Source organism: Aedes albopictus, chromosome 2 (genome assembly GCF_035046485.1).
Source record: "Aedes albopictus strain Foshan chromosome 2, AalbF5, whole genome shotgun sequence".
Classification (NCBI taxonomy): Eukaryota; Metazoa; Arthropoda; class Insecta; order Diptera; family Culicidae; genus Aedes; species Aedes albopictus.
In genome coordinates, this window is record NC_085137.1 from 140,828,588 (window position 1) to 140,846,251 (window position 17,664).

The window sequence follows — 17,664 nt, forward strand, 5'->3', positions numbered from 1 at the left end:
ATAGACTTCAGACAAAATGATTCTGATCGAATAATGAAAAGTCCTCAACCTATGGATATTTCAGGTAACAGTTTGATACTGTACAAACGATTTTCCATCTATTTTAAAGCAGCCTTCATTTGAACAATAGCTGAGCACAAGAGGTATTCTTTATTCAGCTCCTAATCATCTAATTTTGGTGGTTTTATTCAACCTTTAGCTGAATTGAGGCTGATTTCAGGCTTAATATGCGCTTAATCAGTATTCAATCAAATTTATTGATTGTGTAAAAATAAACAAAGAAAAACTTTCGTAACATTATATTTACCATTTGCGACCTTTTATTTACAGAGAAGATAGAATGTACAAATTTATTAAGGAATGTAGAAATAAATCTATGAGAAAACTGGGAATTGAACTCGTGCCTCCTGATTTATAGTCACTCACCTTAGTATCTACACCACACAATATTGTATACATATCCTCGAACACGAATGCATTACTTGTTGTGTCTGAACAATCAAGAACATGAGTTGAACTAAGCTTGTATTGAGGCCGAAGAAACGATTTGGGCTCTACAGAAAACTCGTTTGGGTCAGCTTAAAAAATGATTTAATTTCAATCAATTTTTCAATTTCATCAATCTGACGCAAAACCTGCATTCAAATGATCGAATGGTATTATATTCAGCTTTTAATTTATGGAAAAAGATTAAAAATTGGTTGAACAAAACGCAAGATATTTGATTCTCATTAAATTCCATATTTTAACAAATTGTAAAACTCGAAATTGAACTAAAACCCAAAAACTGTTCTACTTAATTTTTTTTGAAGCATGGTTTCGAAATCAGCGCTGAATTAGGCTTCAAAAATTTTGGTCGTTGACAAAAGTTCACGATTTTCGATTTATTTTGTAGACTAGTGTAATTGAAGCTTATTCACCACTGGAAGTCCTCCGGTAAAATAGACAGCTCTAGTCAGTCGATCCTCTGAAAAAGTTTTTATTTTGATTTTTTTTATGCAGTTTGTGATACAGATAGGCTTGGTGGTCTACTGTCCACTGTTTCTAATTCGTGTGTAGGAGATTTGTATAACACAATTTACGTTACGTTTCCAGCTAATATTTGGCAGAAACATTTCAGCAATCATTCGATATCACTCCGGTGTACCTTAAACATCACCAGCTTCATTGCAATGGCAAAGGGGCTGCTGCTGGCGTGCCATTGAATTCAAATCATTCCATCCGCTGCCACTGCTTAGCGCTAGCCGAGGTAGGTAATAGGTATACGCGAGCCACCGCGCCGCCAACTTAAACGGTGGTGCACTGCACAGGCAGCAGTGGTAGATTGATGTTGCCGATTCACGCGCAGTTCTAATCAAATGCGAATCTCGGGTGATGGTGGCCACGAACCAACCAAGGCTCGTGCCTTCAAGGTTGAATCTCCCCGGCTACTTTGGATCGACAAAAAATCTAATGCAGACTTTTGTTTCTTGTTTAGAGCGAAGCTTATTTGAAATTAATTACGATTAATCCGGAGTTGGTTTCAAGCCATAAACGGTTCAGTTGGTGGCACATCGTAGCTCATGAGCATGGTTAGCGATCAGTGAGCATAGTTAAACTACGCGAGAGATTGTGATGTTCTGCAAAGGAACATTCCGAATTACTCAAACCGAGTTAATAATTATTTCCAACTGATTTACTGTAAATCGATCTTTAGCGGGCAATACTCGATGAAGTCGGACACTAGTGACCAAACCTCTCGACACAAACTCTAATGGATAGAGACATAAAGATTAACTGGCCAATCGTTAAATGCTAAAAACATAAATTCATAGACAAACAATTATAAATTGCATCCTCAACTGTTGGTAGGCTGTTCAACGCGTTAACCGTGTCTTGACGTAACCTCATCAAAGCACCACCGCGCACCGTCTTAAAAAGTGACGAAGTTCTATTTTGGCCAAACCAACCTCCCTGAAGCTTGTCGTAAATAAAGTCTCCACAACCAGTTTCGTTGGTTTGCAGTAACCGGACCGGCCATCAGCACAACCATAAGTGGAGGCATGGTTTGGTTAGCTCCACTCCACATGCGTACCTGCTTATTCGCATCTGCGAACTGTTATACGACGACGCCGGAGGAGGGTCCATTGGATGTTCCAACGCAACGCAGCGTCAATGTGTAGTGTACACACCAGCTTACACCCGTATGTGCACCTAGCGCAACATAAATCTTGCGGTTCGAGATGCGTGTGGTCGCTCCATGTTGTTCGGCAAACTCATCCAAGATCCGAAGTCCACCACCGGGTTGGTTTATGATCGTCGAGTACCTACCCACCCCTACCTATTCGTTGCCCAAAGGTGTCCAATATCGGCAAGTGATCGTGATGTTGATTTTATGGATTGAAGCGACACTTGTTTCAAAACAAGACGAACTATCAATGACGGTTTCCATCACGTATTTTGGTCACTTCCTGGTGTTAAGTTTGGACAACAGACAGAAAAGCCTATTTATCAATAAGATTGAATAAGGTTGGAGTGCTTGCTAAAACCATTCTTCACAAATTCATTTTGCATTGGTATTTTATTGAGCGTTATCTCAGCAGTCTTTGTAACCGACCAGCAGCGTCTATGGTCGACCTTCCTTTCCGGGAGGCGAACTGGTTACCCGAGAGATCATTTACACCCTCGATGTGCCCCAACATTCTGTTGAGGATGATCTTTTAGAGCACCTTCCTCGCCGTGTCGATCAAGCATATTGGTCTATATGCCGACGGGTCTCCGGGTGGTTTCCCCGCTTTTGGCAATAGCACCAGGCTCTGCCGCTTCCAAACCTCTGGGAAAACTCCCTCGTCCAGGTATTTCTGCGTAGAAGACCTGAACATCCCGGGAGCCTTTGCAATTAATAGCTACTTTTAAGGCCAAGTACGGAACTCCGTCCGCACCAGGGGCCTTACCTACGCTAAGGAACTTTGCTATCCGCAAGTTCCACATCGGTGACCCTCTAATCATTGCCAGCTGCTCCATGATCCTCTCCAAAAAATCAGGAGATTGGTCTGTAGGAGCCATTCCCCCTCTCGACTCCATTACGATCCTGTAGACATCACCCCACGGATTCACATTAGCACACACTCTCTGACAGAGACTTGAGCCCTTCTTGATTACCCTTATTTCGGCGCGGCTTGAGCAGCGGGGAACACCACCCGCCGTTCGTTGTGCTCTTCCTCAGTTCGTGCTAGCTGCATTCACTGCCTTGTCCGTAGGCAGGCGTGGCGCAGGTCCACAGTCGCTTGAGTCCACCAGTAGACCGGTGGTCTCCCGTTTAACAGTAGACTTGCCTAGACATGGTTGCATCGCATTCACGCAAGAGCACCGCTACCAGCTCGTTATCGCTTAAACCAAGTAGGTTACTCACGGCGGAGCACCTCTCTAAATACCCCTTCTTCGAAGTATGATACCGTCCACTTTCGAGGATTTGGCATTCGTTAGGGGCCGTTCATAAACCACGTAGACTTTGAGGGGGGGGGGGATCTAGCCAAAGTCTACGCTCCATACAAATTTTAAAATCTACAAATTGTAAGTCTACGAGGGGGGAGGGGGGTCTGAGATGGCCAAATTTTGGTCTACGTGGTTTATGAACAGCCCCTTATAGCCTCCCCTTCCTCTATCGATTGCCTGCTGTTGTTGTAGTCGTAGATACTGTAGCAAACCGCGAAAGGAACGCTGTGAGTATAGCCATCATCTACTCTCCAGTTCGAACTACTTGTTAGGCAAGGACTACAAAAACTAACGTCAATAATCGACTCCGCTCTGATCCGAGAAAAGGTACTTTTGGTGCCGATTTTAGCCAGATCAACTTCAAGCATGGCCAGTAGCGTGGGACACAAAAAGACATTTTACTCCTGTACATTTTTTGAGTGCCATTCTGGCCCTATATCAACTGTGCAAAATTTCAGCTCGATCGGAGAAACTATATTTTAGCGCCAGCCGTTTTAAGTTTTCGTACGATTTACTATGGGGAAAATCACTTTTTCAAAGAAAAATCGCCACAGGTTGCCCCTTAACCCCTAAAAATATATCGATGTATGATTTCTGTTGGAAATTTTACTAGGAACAAACCCTCTGAAGACCGCAAAGCAGTCTAAGGCATGTGGAAAAAGTTATTGACTAAATACCGAATGGCATGCAAACGCTGTTTAACATGTAAGGAATAACAATAAATAATAAAATCTCGTCATTTGATCGATCGGGTAAGGCTTAATAACTTTTTCCACGAATGTCGCATCGCTTTGCGGTCTTCGGAGGTCTGATTCCTCGTGAAGTTATCTACACAAATCATTCAATGACTTATTTTAAGGGATCAATGGGTGACCTCAAGCGATTTTTCTTTGAAGAAGTAAATGTTCCCCATAGTAAATCGTATGAATAACTAAGAATGGCGGGCGCTAAAATATAGTTACTTCGATCGATCTGAAATTTTGCACAGTTGATATGGGACCAAAATGGAACTCAAAAAGTATACAGGAGTTGGAGTTTATCCATTTTTTTGTATTTTCCCATACAAACCGTGTACCAGGCTAATGGCCAGTGCCTCTAGCAGGATCACGGTGTGCCAAAAACCGTTATTAACAAATAAAAATGTCCACCCAAGTGGCACCCGGCATTTAAAAGATATACTATTCTAGTATCTCCTGAAAATATTTTATCGAGGGAAATCAAAGTTTTTTGTGATTTGAAGATTTTGAGCCATTTCTATAGGATTTTCTTATATAAGTAAATATGCACGCACGGTGTGCCTGATACCACTATTAACAAATAAAAATGTACTCCAAATAGACCTGTGCGCCGCCACGCCACGCCGCCGCCGCCGACACTTTTTGTCCCACGCCGACGCCGATCCAGGTGTCGGCGGCGCGCCATACGCCGCTGTTTGTCACGCCGCCGATTTTCATTTTTCACGCCGGTGATCAGTGCACGAACAAAATTAAGTTTATATAAAGTTGAGATAAACAAATCTCACGATCACTATCATAAGAGTTCGATTACAATAATTGATTTCTCAACTCTTAGAACACACATTCACATCTCTCCAGACGCTTCTTCAGAGAATCTTCCAGAAGGATTTAGTGATGCCTTCTGGAGATCCACCTGGGATTCCTCCAGAAAAATCTTCAGGGATGCCTCCAGGATGATTTTTTTTTACAGGAAGATCTCGACAGCGAGTACCTTCAAAAATTATTTCAGGAGAATTCAGGAATGCCTACTAGAGATACATCAGAGATTCATCCAGAAGATCCTTCAGGAATTCTCATAGGAGATCCTTCAGAGATTAGTCTGAGAGTTCCTTCATGGATTGCTTCAGAAGTTCCTTCAGAAATTCCTACAGGAGTATCTCTAGAATCTAGTCCAGGATTTTCTTCAGAGATTCCTTCAGGAGATCCATCTAAAATTCCTGAAATTTGTTCAAGAATCCCTCCTGAAATGCCATCGGGGATTCCTCTTGGAATTACTTCGGGATGCCTCTCGAAAAATTTGCAGAGATTCTTTCAGGAGTTCTTAAAGGATTGCTCCAGAAGTTCCGTCGATGATCTCTCCAGGAGTGCGCTCAGGGGTCTCCCTAATAGCTCCAGGAGGATTCAGGGATGCCTCCATGTGTTCATTAGGAATTCCTTCAGAAGTTCCCTAAACGAAGTTCGTTGAGGTATCCTTGCAAAAGTCCCTTTTAATATTCTTTCAGTAGAATTCATAAATGCCACCTGAAGATCCATCAAGAATCCCGTGAGAAGTTTCTACAGGAATTCCTACAGAAGGTCTTTAGAAATTAGTCTAGGAATTCTTGCAGGGATTCCTTCTGAAGTACCATTAGAAATTCCTACAGCAGTTCTCTCCGGGAGTTCCATCATAGATTCCTCCAGGAGTTTCAGGGATTCTTGCAGATGTTTCTTCAGAGATTCCTGCTAAATTTCTTCAGGGATTCCTACAGAAGTTCCTTCAGAAATCATTACAGAAGTTCCATCAGAGAATCTTATACGAAGATCCAGGAGAACTCAGGAATTATCCCAGAAGTTTATTCAGCTATTCCTATATAAGAGTTCCTTCCAAGTGTTCTTCAGGATATCCTTAGGGGATTGTTCGAGAAGGTTCTTCAGGAATTCTTCCAGAAGTTCTTCCAGGGGTCGCTCCTGGGGTTCATTCAGAGTGTAGATTGAGATTGAGATTTTTTCAGGAAGACCCACGGATGCTTTCAGGAGTTACATCAGGGATTTCTCCAGAAGCTTATTCAGAAGTTCCTACAGGAGTTCCTTCAGGGAATCTTGTAGGAGGCCCTTCAATAATTCCCTTAGGATTATAATCAGGATAATCTCCAGGATATTCTTGAGGGATCTTTCATGGAGTTTCTACAAAAATTCCTCAAGGATTTCCTTCTTTAGAGAATACCTACTGCAAATTCTTCCCCCTACCCGGAAAGCTTCGCTGAAAATCCTTCGAGGATTCCGCCTGAAAATTCTGTGGATATTTCTACCGGAATTCCTTCGAGAATTCCCCTGGAATCCCTTCAGGGATTTCTCCTGTAATTTCTTCAGGGTTTCCTCCTAGACTTCCTTCAGGGGTTCCCCTGGACTTCCTTCGAGGATTCCTTCTGGCTTTTCCCTGGAATTCTTTCGGGGATCCCTCTTGGAATTCCTCCGGAGATTCTCCCTGCATTTTCTTTCGGGGTTTCCTTCTAGACTTCCTTCGATGATTCTTCCTGAAATTCTTTCAGGGATTCCTTCTAATACTCCGTCAAATTTGTTTGGTGGTTCCTCTGAGAAGTCTTTCAGAGACTCCACCTGGAATTCCTCCAGGGATTTCTCCTGCACTTCACTCAGGGATTCCACTTGGATTTCCTTCGGGGATTACTCCTAGAATTCATTCTGGAATGTCTCATGGAATTCCTTTTAGGGATTCCTTTTGGAATTCCTTCGGGTATTCCTCCTGGACATCTTTCATGGATTCCTCCTGAAATTCTTTCGAGGTTTTCTCCTGATATTCTAACTTGGATTTCTCCAGAAATTTCTACAGGGTTTCCTTCTGGAATTTCTTTGATGATTCCTGGATTTGCTTAAGTGATTCCTCATGGAATTCCTTCAGGAGTCCTTCTGGAATTCTTTTGAGATTTCCTTCTCGAATGGCTTCAGTGATTTCTCCTAGAAATTTCTTCAGGGATTCTTCCTGGAATTCCTTTGGAAATCCTTCGAGTATTCCGTTTGGAATGTCTTCGGAGATTTCTCCCAGAATTCCTTTAGGGGTTCCCCCCTGGGATTCCTGCAGGGATTTTTCCGTTCATTTCTTCGGGGATTTTTCCAGGAATTGCTTCAGGAATTCTTCCAGGAATCTCGTCGGATATTCCTGCTGGACCTCCTTCAGAGATTTCTCCTGGACTTCCTTCGAGGAATCCTCATGGAATTCCTTTAGGTATTCCTCCTGGAATTAACTCGAAGATTCCTCTTTAAATTCCTTCGGGGATTCCTTCTAGATTTTCTTAGGGGATTTCAACTGAAATTTCTTTGGGGAATTGGGGATTCCTCCTGATATTCCGTCGGGGATTCCTCCTGAAATGTCTACGGGAATTCCTCTTCGATTTTTCGGAGATTTCACCAGGAATTCTTTCGGGGTTTCCTCTTGGGATTCCTGCGAGAACTCCCGGAACTCCTTCGGAGAAGACCTCTGGAATTCCTGCTGGGATTTCTTCTGTAATTTCTTCATGGATTCATTCTAGACTTCTTTCGCGGATTATGCAACATATCTTCCTGGAATTCCTTCGGTGATTCTTCCTAGAATTCTTTCGAGAATTTCTCCTGTCGGGGATTTTCCTTGGAATTCCTCCTAGAGTAATTTCGGGGATTCCTTTTAGAATTCCTTCGGGGGTTTCTTTTGAGGGGTTCTTCCTTCGAGGGTTCTTCCTAAAATTCCTTCGGAGATTTCTCCTGATATTTTGTTGGGGATTCCTTTTCGATTTCCTTCAGAGATTCCATCTTGAAGTTCCTATGGTGATTCCTCTTCGAATTTCTTCGGAGATTCCTCCTAGAATTCCTCAGGGGATTCGTCTTAGAATTCTTCCGGAAATTCCTCCTAGTATTCTCTCAGGGATTTCTGCTGGAATTCCTTCAGAGATTCCTACTCAAATTTTTTCGTTGATTCCTCCTTGAAATCCTTTGAAGATTCCTTCTCAAAATTCTTTAAAAAATTTCCGCTAGAATTCCATCGGAGATTCCTCCTGAATTTTTTTTTGAAAATTCCTGCTGTAATTCCCTTGGGATTCCTGCTTTAATTCATTTGGGGAATCCTCCTGGAATTTCTTTCGAAGATTCTTGACTTGAAATTTTGTGCACGGCTAGATACTATACGAATCTCATCGCGTTCCAAAAATTGTGTCAATTGGTTCAGAATTGGCTGAGGTATAGCATAAAAGTGCCCAAAATAGGACCCCTGCCGAGATGGTTCCACTTCCCTAGTACTAAGCCAATTATAAATTTGAAAAACAAATATGTACAAATCATTTCGGCTCATTTATGCCCATCTTAATGGCTAGTTTCCACTTCGTACGTGCTGTGCAAAAAGATAGGACAAGTAATGGTCAAGTAATGATTCCGCTTCAAAATTACTTGTGCAGTTCGCAGATGGCAAGTAAGGAAAAATGTGTAACACTTGTAACGCTTCCCGTGCGAATGAAATGGAGCTGTCACTTTTCCTTGCGGAAAAATAGTTCGAACTATTATTCCGTAAGAAAAAGTAACGTTTCTCCCCATACTGGATCAGTTGTCAAAATTACTTGCGGAAAAAGGTGGAATTTTACTTGAGCGCTCTCCTTGGGATCTGGAAACTTTGCTTAACAAACATTTTAGCTGTACAAAAGTGGAACAAAAATAACTATTGAGCAAATTTTAGTTTAAGAAACTTTTATTCAACTAGTTCTGTTTCTTGGGATGTGACGCCTGACCCTTCCAAATAAACGAATAAATAAAAAAAAATCGCAACAGGTCTAATCACGCAGTGACGGACCTGAACAGAAATAAAAAAGGTATTCATTCTTACGTAATAGTTTATGCTATCAATGGTCATGAAAAAGCTCAGACTACATTCTAGAGCGTAAGACAACTTCTTAGCTTTGCCAATGTTGAAATTATGGTCAAATTTTGGTCACGCCGATTCACGCCGCCGCCGCCGCCGCTGAAAGCTGCCACCGGCGTGACGCCGATGACGCCGCCGCCGCCGGTCAAAAATGGCCCTCACGCCGCCGCCGAGCAAAATATAGTCGGCGCACAGGTCTAACTCCAAACTCACACCCGGCGTTCGAAAGATATACTATTCTAGTATCTCCTCCGAAAATTTGAAAATGTTTTATCGAGGGAAACCAAAGTTTTTACTGTTTGAAGATTTTCCAATATTTTCATTGAATTAGCTTATATATGGGAATATTGTCATACGGTGCTCTTCATATCTTAAACAAATAATAACGTCGCTAAACAAAATTTAAAAAAAAACTTTGTATAATGAGATGAAAAAAAAGAATAGGGTTTTGGAACCCTAGAAGTGTCATAGTGAAAGAATTTTCGAAAAATATTGGAACGGGACTTCACATTTCAAGACCGAAGTTTGAATTGAGAACTTGAGGTGTTCAATTGATATACGCATTAGAGTTTCTAGGGTCCCAAACCCCTATTATTATTTTTTTCTCATCCCATAACGCGAACTAGTGTTGAACGGTGTCATGAGTTTCACCAATTCCAAAAGTACAATAAAGATTCAAGCAACTTCTCTGAAAATTTGGCAATATTTTTTATCTGTATTAACGAGATTTTTAGCCCTAGGCTAAGTTCATCTCGGGACCCACACTTTACTTCCCTTCCGAAGGAAAAACTCGCATTTTGTGAGTTTGTCGGGAGTGGGATTCGATCCCAGGTCATCGGCGTGATAGTCAAGTGTTCTAACCATCACACCAGGTCCGCTTCACATTTGGCAACATTTCATTGAGAGGAATGTCAATTACCGTAGTTTGAGAATCTAATTAATATTTCATAGTTCTATTTGCTACTCGAATACAAATAAAAAATGTGACTCGCTGTGAGCGTTGATAACATAAACTTTCTAAGTGTTGGGCACCGTTTTTTTAAGCACGTTATGTCGGTGAATTTGAAAATGTTTCATGGTGAAAAGAGAGTTTAACTGAATTAACAGCCCAATGTTTTGGTATTCCTAGGAAGCTTTGTAAATCGTTGGTATAATGCTTAAGATATTGAAGTTTTTAAAATATACCTAAATGCTAATCGTTTTACTACCCAGCTTTTATACGTCATGTTACTAACGTGTCTTCCGTGAATTAAGAAATTTTACATTTGAGTGATCATCAGTAACAACAATTTAAAGTTTTGATTTCAATTTCATTGGAGATATGCATACTATCGCTACTGAGTTTTGTAATAGTAACGCAAAAAGTGTGATATAGGGTGGCGAAGGGTATTATCGGCAGGTTTGTTCTCTTCGTCATGGGGGGTTTTTGTGGGTCTAATTGCTTGAAATTTGGGCATATATCTCAGCTTGGTTGGGAAGGATTTAAGGCCAACTTTGAGACCAACAGGTTTCAAAAAACCCCCCATGACGAAGAGAACAAAACTGCCGAAAATACGTGAGTTCTCTTATAATCAAAGTTTTAGATGAGTAACAAAATATATATTCATTGCGAGGAATGATTGACATGAGAAATTGAAATAATATTCTTTGAAGTTACTACATTTTCAATATACTTTATTATATCTTGTTTTCGAACCACTGTAATTTGCGATCGTTTTAATAAAATGTTGTCAAATTTTCAGAGAAGTTGTTTGAATGTTGTATCTTTGGAATGGTGCTTGTGAAATTCATTAATATTTGTTTATAATTTGAAGAGCCAATGAAACATTCTATGACAATATTGCCATATATGAGCTATTCTATGAAAATAGAGGAAAATCTTCAAACAGTAAAAACTTTGGTTTCCCTCGATTAAACATTTTTAAATTTTCGGAGGAGATACTAGAATAGTATATCTTCCGAATGCTCTGTGTGAGTTTGGAGTACATTTTTTATCTGTTAATAGTGGTATCAGGCACACCGTGCATGCATATTTACTCATATAAGAAAATCCTATAGAAATGGCTCAAAATCTTCAAATCACAAAAACTTTAGTTTCCCTCGATGAAACATTTTCAAATTTTCAGAGGAGATACTAGAACAGTATATCTTTCGAATGCCGGGTGCCACTTGGGTGGACATTTTTATTTGTTAATAACGGTTTTTGGCACACCGTGGGATCTGACTCCACTGGTTCGTAAAACGACTTCCCCATTCCACGGCCCAGGCATTAAAGTCACCCGCTATTACCACCGGCATTTGCCCTGTCAGCATGGTCGTCATACAGTCCAGTATCTGCGTAAACTGCTCGACCGACCATCGCGAAGGCGCATAACACAAAAGAAGACCCCGTTTATTTTGGCGACCGCGAACCCCTTATAGGTAGTAGACACCTACTCCTGGACGGAGTATTTAACCGTCGTCCATATCATCACCATTTTTCCGAACCCATCCGTAACCCAATTGCCGTTGCCGGCGGGTACTCGGTATGGGTTCGCTATAATGGCGATATCCGTCCTCCACTCGACTGCCTGATACAGCAGTTGCTGGGCTACGTCACAGTGACTCAGGTTCAGCTGCGTTACCTACACTGTGGCTTGGCAGCTGTGGCTCTTTTGAAGGCCGGGCACTTTGGGCCTTGCTGTTCGCGAATTTTTTGGAACAAATCAAGTACTTGGAAGAATTCGTGCTGCTTATGCCTTATGGCCTTCACCTCCACATCGCTAAAATATTTTTTTCTTTATTAAAGAGGCTTTCAGCCAGACGCTGGTTCACCTCTTTCGCTAAAATATGTAGCTTGCTCCTGTGACTTGCAATCCTATGACCTGTGTCCTGGTTCCAGACACCTGAAGCAAACCGCCGGTGACTCTTTATAAATAAATAAATAAATAAATAAATAGTGAGCTCACGGATCTTTTTTTCTGTACGAGTACGTCTAATACGGCGTACGTCAGTTCCCAGATCCACGAGCTTGGCGTCGATCCTCAAAGCCTTCAATTCTTCCGACTACTTGGACTCTTCCGTCACTCTTCTCGCGCTTGGCACGTACCCTACTTCCTTTCTTTGGCCAGGTGTCCCTGCGCTCCTGTTCCTCCGATTTTTTCTTTTTATTTTCCTGTCTAGGGTCCAGGGAGCGTCCTCCTCCTGATCCGCCCTAACCTGTGGTGGTTGAACACCTATCAATGGTCACAACCCCCTGTTTCCTTCGGGTTCAAGACTAGCCGCTTACCCGTCCCTGCTTTCCAGGATGCCTGGTTTGGGTCTGACTTAACGGCATTACTGCCGACCTTTATGGTTAACAACCTCCTAGCCTTGCGAGCGCCGCCTAGTAGCTCCTCACCTGACGGCTGCCTCACTCGCTTCTGCGATTGCTTGTCATAAACAATCACGTCCAGCGTACTCTTAGGATTACTTGTAAACGTAAGGCAGCCATCTGGGTACACTTCAAAATCTTCAATTGACCGCTATCGTTGAGTGACCTTGTCTCATCAACTTTAGGTCCTTAATCATGTAAGACTTCGAGGACGCAAAGTCAATGATGAAGTTCAGCTACTACGCAGCCGCCTCCATTAGAGAGAGTCTATCTCTATGTTTATCGACAGTCCTCCACAACCACGATCTCTCCAGATAAGTTAGTTGAGGATAAAAATTCCACCACTAGCACCCCGTGCGCAGCACACCGCTCCCCCTCCCCCACAGTCCCGTTCTCCTTAAAGAGGATCTAGTTGAATCATTTCTTGCGAAGGGGTGATAATTCTTCACTGCAGCTACTTCTGCTACTACATTAATACCTCCTTAATGAAAAAAATGGGAATATTTGTATTTGATTTTTTTATCTGTATTAACGAGATTTTTAGCCCTGGGCTACTTCATCTCGGGACCCACGCTTTACTTTCCTTCCGAAGGAAGAACTCACGAGTTTGTCGGGAGTGGGGTTCGATCCCAGGTCCTCGGCGTGATAGTCACGTGCTTTAACCATCACACCAGGTCCGCTCCACATTTTGCATTTGACACTTAACTGACAACCTACAACATCCTGAACACCATAAAGTATGGAGAAACGAAATAATTGACATACCAGTTGTTCTCAAAGCTAAATTTGGATATGGGTTACATTCATATATATTCATTTAACCTTTGTCAAGAATATTAAAAGGTGTTTTATATTTTGGGATGTTCTAGATGTTCCAAACTGTCCTGTAGTAAAGTCCTTCAAATATACAAGAATAACTTTATGTGTTTTCGCTATTAATAAAAGCATAACAAAATCTACTGGAATCAGTGAAGCTCTTGAAATCTACAATGTATTTAGAAACTCCAAAGGGACATTCCAGATCAGCCAAACTACCTTGGAGTTCAGAATTTCAGGTCTACACTCGTAACAGTAGCCATATCTGTTATACGTTGCATAACCAACCGCAGTTACTGGAGCAATCTGAAGATTACTTGATGTTATTATAAATGTTTTGGACATTCAGGATCATCCGAACGGTCCTTGATGATTAACTTTATGTATTTTCACCATAAATAATAGCATTGCATTATCTGCTGGGATACATGTAGCTCTCGAAATCTCAAATGTCATTCAGAGAAACTATAGGGATTTTCCAGGTGAGCCAAATTATCTTGAAGTTCAGAATTTCAGGTCTACACTCGTAACAGCAGCAATATCTGCTATACTGAGTAATGTTTGCATATTTAAGCGTGGGACCAATCTGAAGTCTGCTTGATATTATTACAAACCTTCGGGACATTCAGGGTCGTCCAGACTATCCTATAAAGTCCTTCAAGTCTACAAGAATAGCATTATGTGTTTTCGCCACGAATAATAGCATTGCATAATCCGTAGGGATCCGTGAAGCTCTTGAAATCTTAAATGTCTTTCAGTGTTACTATAGGGATATTCCAGGAGAGCCAAACTACCTTGGAATTTAGAGCTTCAGGTCTGCTAGAATACAAATCGTAGCTTTGTATAATGAAAAAAGTTACCATTACACACGCAGACTTTAGGTTCTAAGTTCAAGAACAGTCTGAATGACCTAGGATATCCCGACTGATCTGATACTGACTTTTGAACTTTCAGAAGACTTACTGGACGCGATAGAATACAAATCATACCTTGTATAATGAAAGAAGTTACCATTACACCCGAAGACTTCAAGATCTAAACTCAAGAACAATTTGGATGACCTAGGACATCCCGACTGATCTGATACTGTCGTTTGAACTTTCAGAGGACTAACTGGACATGATGGAATACAAATCTAGATGAACATTTGAAAAGGGCCTATCTGCTTTTTGTAAACAAACATGTTTCTGTCTCTTAAGGGCCCTTCTGCATCCACTTACGCACATCAATACCCTTAACAGATAGCTTGAAGAACACTCTTTCTGATAAGGGTGTTGATGTCCGTGGGTGGATGCAGATGGGCCCTACAGAGACAAAAACATATTTGTTTACGCAAAACAGATAGGCTCTTCTCAAATATTCGTCTAGAAATCGTAGCTTTGTATAGTGAAAGAATTTACCGTTATACCCGAAGACTTCAGGATCTAAGGTCAAGAACAGTTCGGATGACCTAGGATAACCCGACTTTGCTTATATTGTCTTTTGTACTTTCAGACGACTTACTGGACATGATGGAATACAAACCCTAGCTTTGTTTAATATAAGTAGTTACTGTTAAACCCGTAGACTTCAGGATCTAAACTCAAGAACAATTTGGATGACCTCAGATATCCCGACTGATCTGATACTGACTTTTGAACTTTCAAAAGACTTACTGGACATTATGGAATACAAATCGTAGCTTTGTATAATGAAAGAAGTTACTATTACACCCGAGGACTTCAGGATCTGAACTCAAGAACAATTTGGATGACCTAGGATATCCCGATTGTTCTGATGTTTTCTTTTGAACTTTCAGAAGATTTCCTGGAAATGATGGAATAGAAATCGTAGCTTTGTAGCTTTGTATAATGAAAGAAGTTACCGTTACACCCGTAGACTGTGGGATCTAAACTCAAGAACAGTTTGGATAACCTCGGATATCCCGACTGATTTGATACTGTCGTTTGAACTATCAGAAGACTTACTGGACATGATAAATTACAAGTCTTTGCTTTGTATAATAAAAGAAGTTACCGTTACACGCGTAGACTTTAGGATCTAAACTCAAGAACAGTTTGGATGATCTAGGACACGGGTTCCCAAACAGTGGTCCGCGGCCCCCTGGGGGGCCTTGAAGCCAGTCCAGAGGGGCCACGAAAAAATGTTAAACTTTTATTCTATTCTGTGCAAATTATACAAATTTTCAATTTTGAATACCGCTACCCCCAAAAACCACAATTCTAGGAAAAAAATTTCAGTATAAAACGCCTTCAGAAGAAAACAATTCTCGGCTGCGCCGCTATTTTTCAGCTACGATTAAAATTGAATGTACATGATATCATTATTTACGAAATGTGAGTGTCGAATAAAAAAATATCATTGATAGTCGAAAATCCCTCCCACAGTAAATTTCTGGCTACGTCACTGAACCCAAAAAACTCGGATTCGTTCATTTAATTCATATTTTTTCCTAAAAAAAATATTGGGCCCCAGATGTTTTGACAATTCTTAAAGGGGGTCGCCACCTCAAAAAGGTTGGGAACCCCTGATCTAGGATATCCAGTTGAAAAATTCTGCATCGTATTCTACTCTTCCTATGCTGTTGAGCATCAAAACCACATGAATACGTAGAAAAAACTTTATAATAATGCTTTGAAAAATTCCGGCTTCAAAGGGTCAAGGGTACCAGGAGATCTCAGGGGCGTATAACGGGGTCTCAATGGCGTCACTGGCGGTCTCAAGGCATTTCCGGGGGTTTCAGAGGATATCAGGGGTGAGTTACGCTCAAAAGGTTCTCAGTTGCTGTACATGAATTCCGAAGGGGTTTTAGCGGCAGAAATCATTTCAGGCATTTCAGGAAATTTCAGAGAATTTTCGGCAGGTTTCAGAGGCGATACGCAGGCGTTTTCGGGGGTTTCGGAAGCTCTCAGAGGCGTTACATGCGATCACATTACGGGGTCACATCTAAGGTTGATTTCAGAGGCATGTCAGGACGACCAGTGACCCCTGGAGACGCCCCTGAAACCTCCATAATACCATTGAAATGCCCTTGAAATCCAAGTCATCCATTTGATATGCCCCTGAAATTCCTTGGGACAACTTTAGGGTAAAAGTCGCTTGCTTCCACTTTCTAAACAATGCAATTTGCCTCACGTTTTGCGAGCTCAAATCGTGAATCCCTGTTTTGGTTCTGTAAGAACTTCCTGGAGACCCCCTTGGGCCCATCTCAAATACCCAGTAGCAATACTGTTCACATAAACTAGATTCCCTTATTAAAGTTCAAACTTAATAAATGCATAAAATTCCATCTTTCTGTGCCCTTTTTAATTTATGCACCCCCAACCAAATGGCATAAAAATAGGTTTCCGTTTCCAGTGTACCTGGTTTTTGATATTGACTAGCCAAGTTCATATTTAACCAAACGAGTTGCACGGGAAAAGAGGTCCTGTATTAAATCGTTGGAGCAAAGCAGAAATGACCAAGTAAGGAAAACTAGGATGTATGCTAGCGTGTCGAACGGTATCCGAAGATTAGCATGAAATCAGACTTTATTTAATCAGGTACCCAGGTAGGGTAGACAACTACTTCGCCATGTGCGCTAATTTCCGTCATATCAAACGGAAAATAGCCAATATTTACAGAGCAAAACGATGTAGACTATTAATAAACACAGCAAATCTAAAAATTTCGCCGCGAAATTTCACGTTTCAATTTCAGTCCACTTACGAGTTGAAAATATATCTCGTTCTGCGTACGACGAAAGCAACCGCTCCAAAGCATCAGCTAGCCGAATTCTTCTTCATTGAAATTCAATTTTCACTTCGCCAGACACTCTTGTGGAACCAACCTTCAATTTACACACCACTTTGGTCACTTTGAAGTTGGGTATCACTGCTGAAGAATGCAGCGAAGCTGTTCAAGTTATCAAATAAATCACTTTTTTTTTCTTGTCGGTAATGTGTATGTCTTTGCCTAGGGAGGATTCAAGCAAATATGTGCGCTAGTATGTGCGTGAATTTCCTGCATACGGAACATCGTATTTCACAATCACAGAGAAAAATTTCTTCGTTGCAGCGTGTGGTGGCGTGATGGTGGGAAAAAATATTAATTGAACTATTTTGGTTACATCCATCTTAACATAAAAGCTTTCTGCTCATTTGTACTTTGAACACATGATTTTATTTGGATTGCCCAAATCAATTTGACCGACTTTTCGAATAAACACCTATGGTCAAATCATGCCCATCCTGTGAACCATTGTGCCACGTAGATGGTGTGCCGGGATTTGAATTCAGGTTGTGCTCGAAATAAACGTAGACTAGATGGAAACATAATTTGAACGATAATTCTTCAATCTTACTATTTTAAGGAAATCGTAGTTCTTTCACAATATTTTTACATGATGTGGAAGCTAATATGTACAGCAA

The 17,664-nt window shown here is 41.2% G+C and overlaps 1 protein-coding gene across 3 annotated transcripts in view; it reads right to left on the reverse strand.

The window, feature by feature from the left end:
- LOC109410204 (angiopoietin-2) overlaps nucleotides 1–17,664 on the reverse strand; it is an 842,481-nt gene that overhangs the window by 770,083 nt on the left and 54,734 nt on the right. The window lies entirely within an intron of this gene.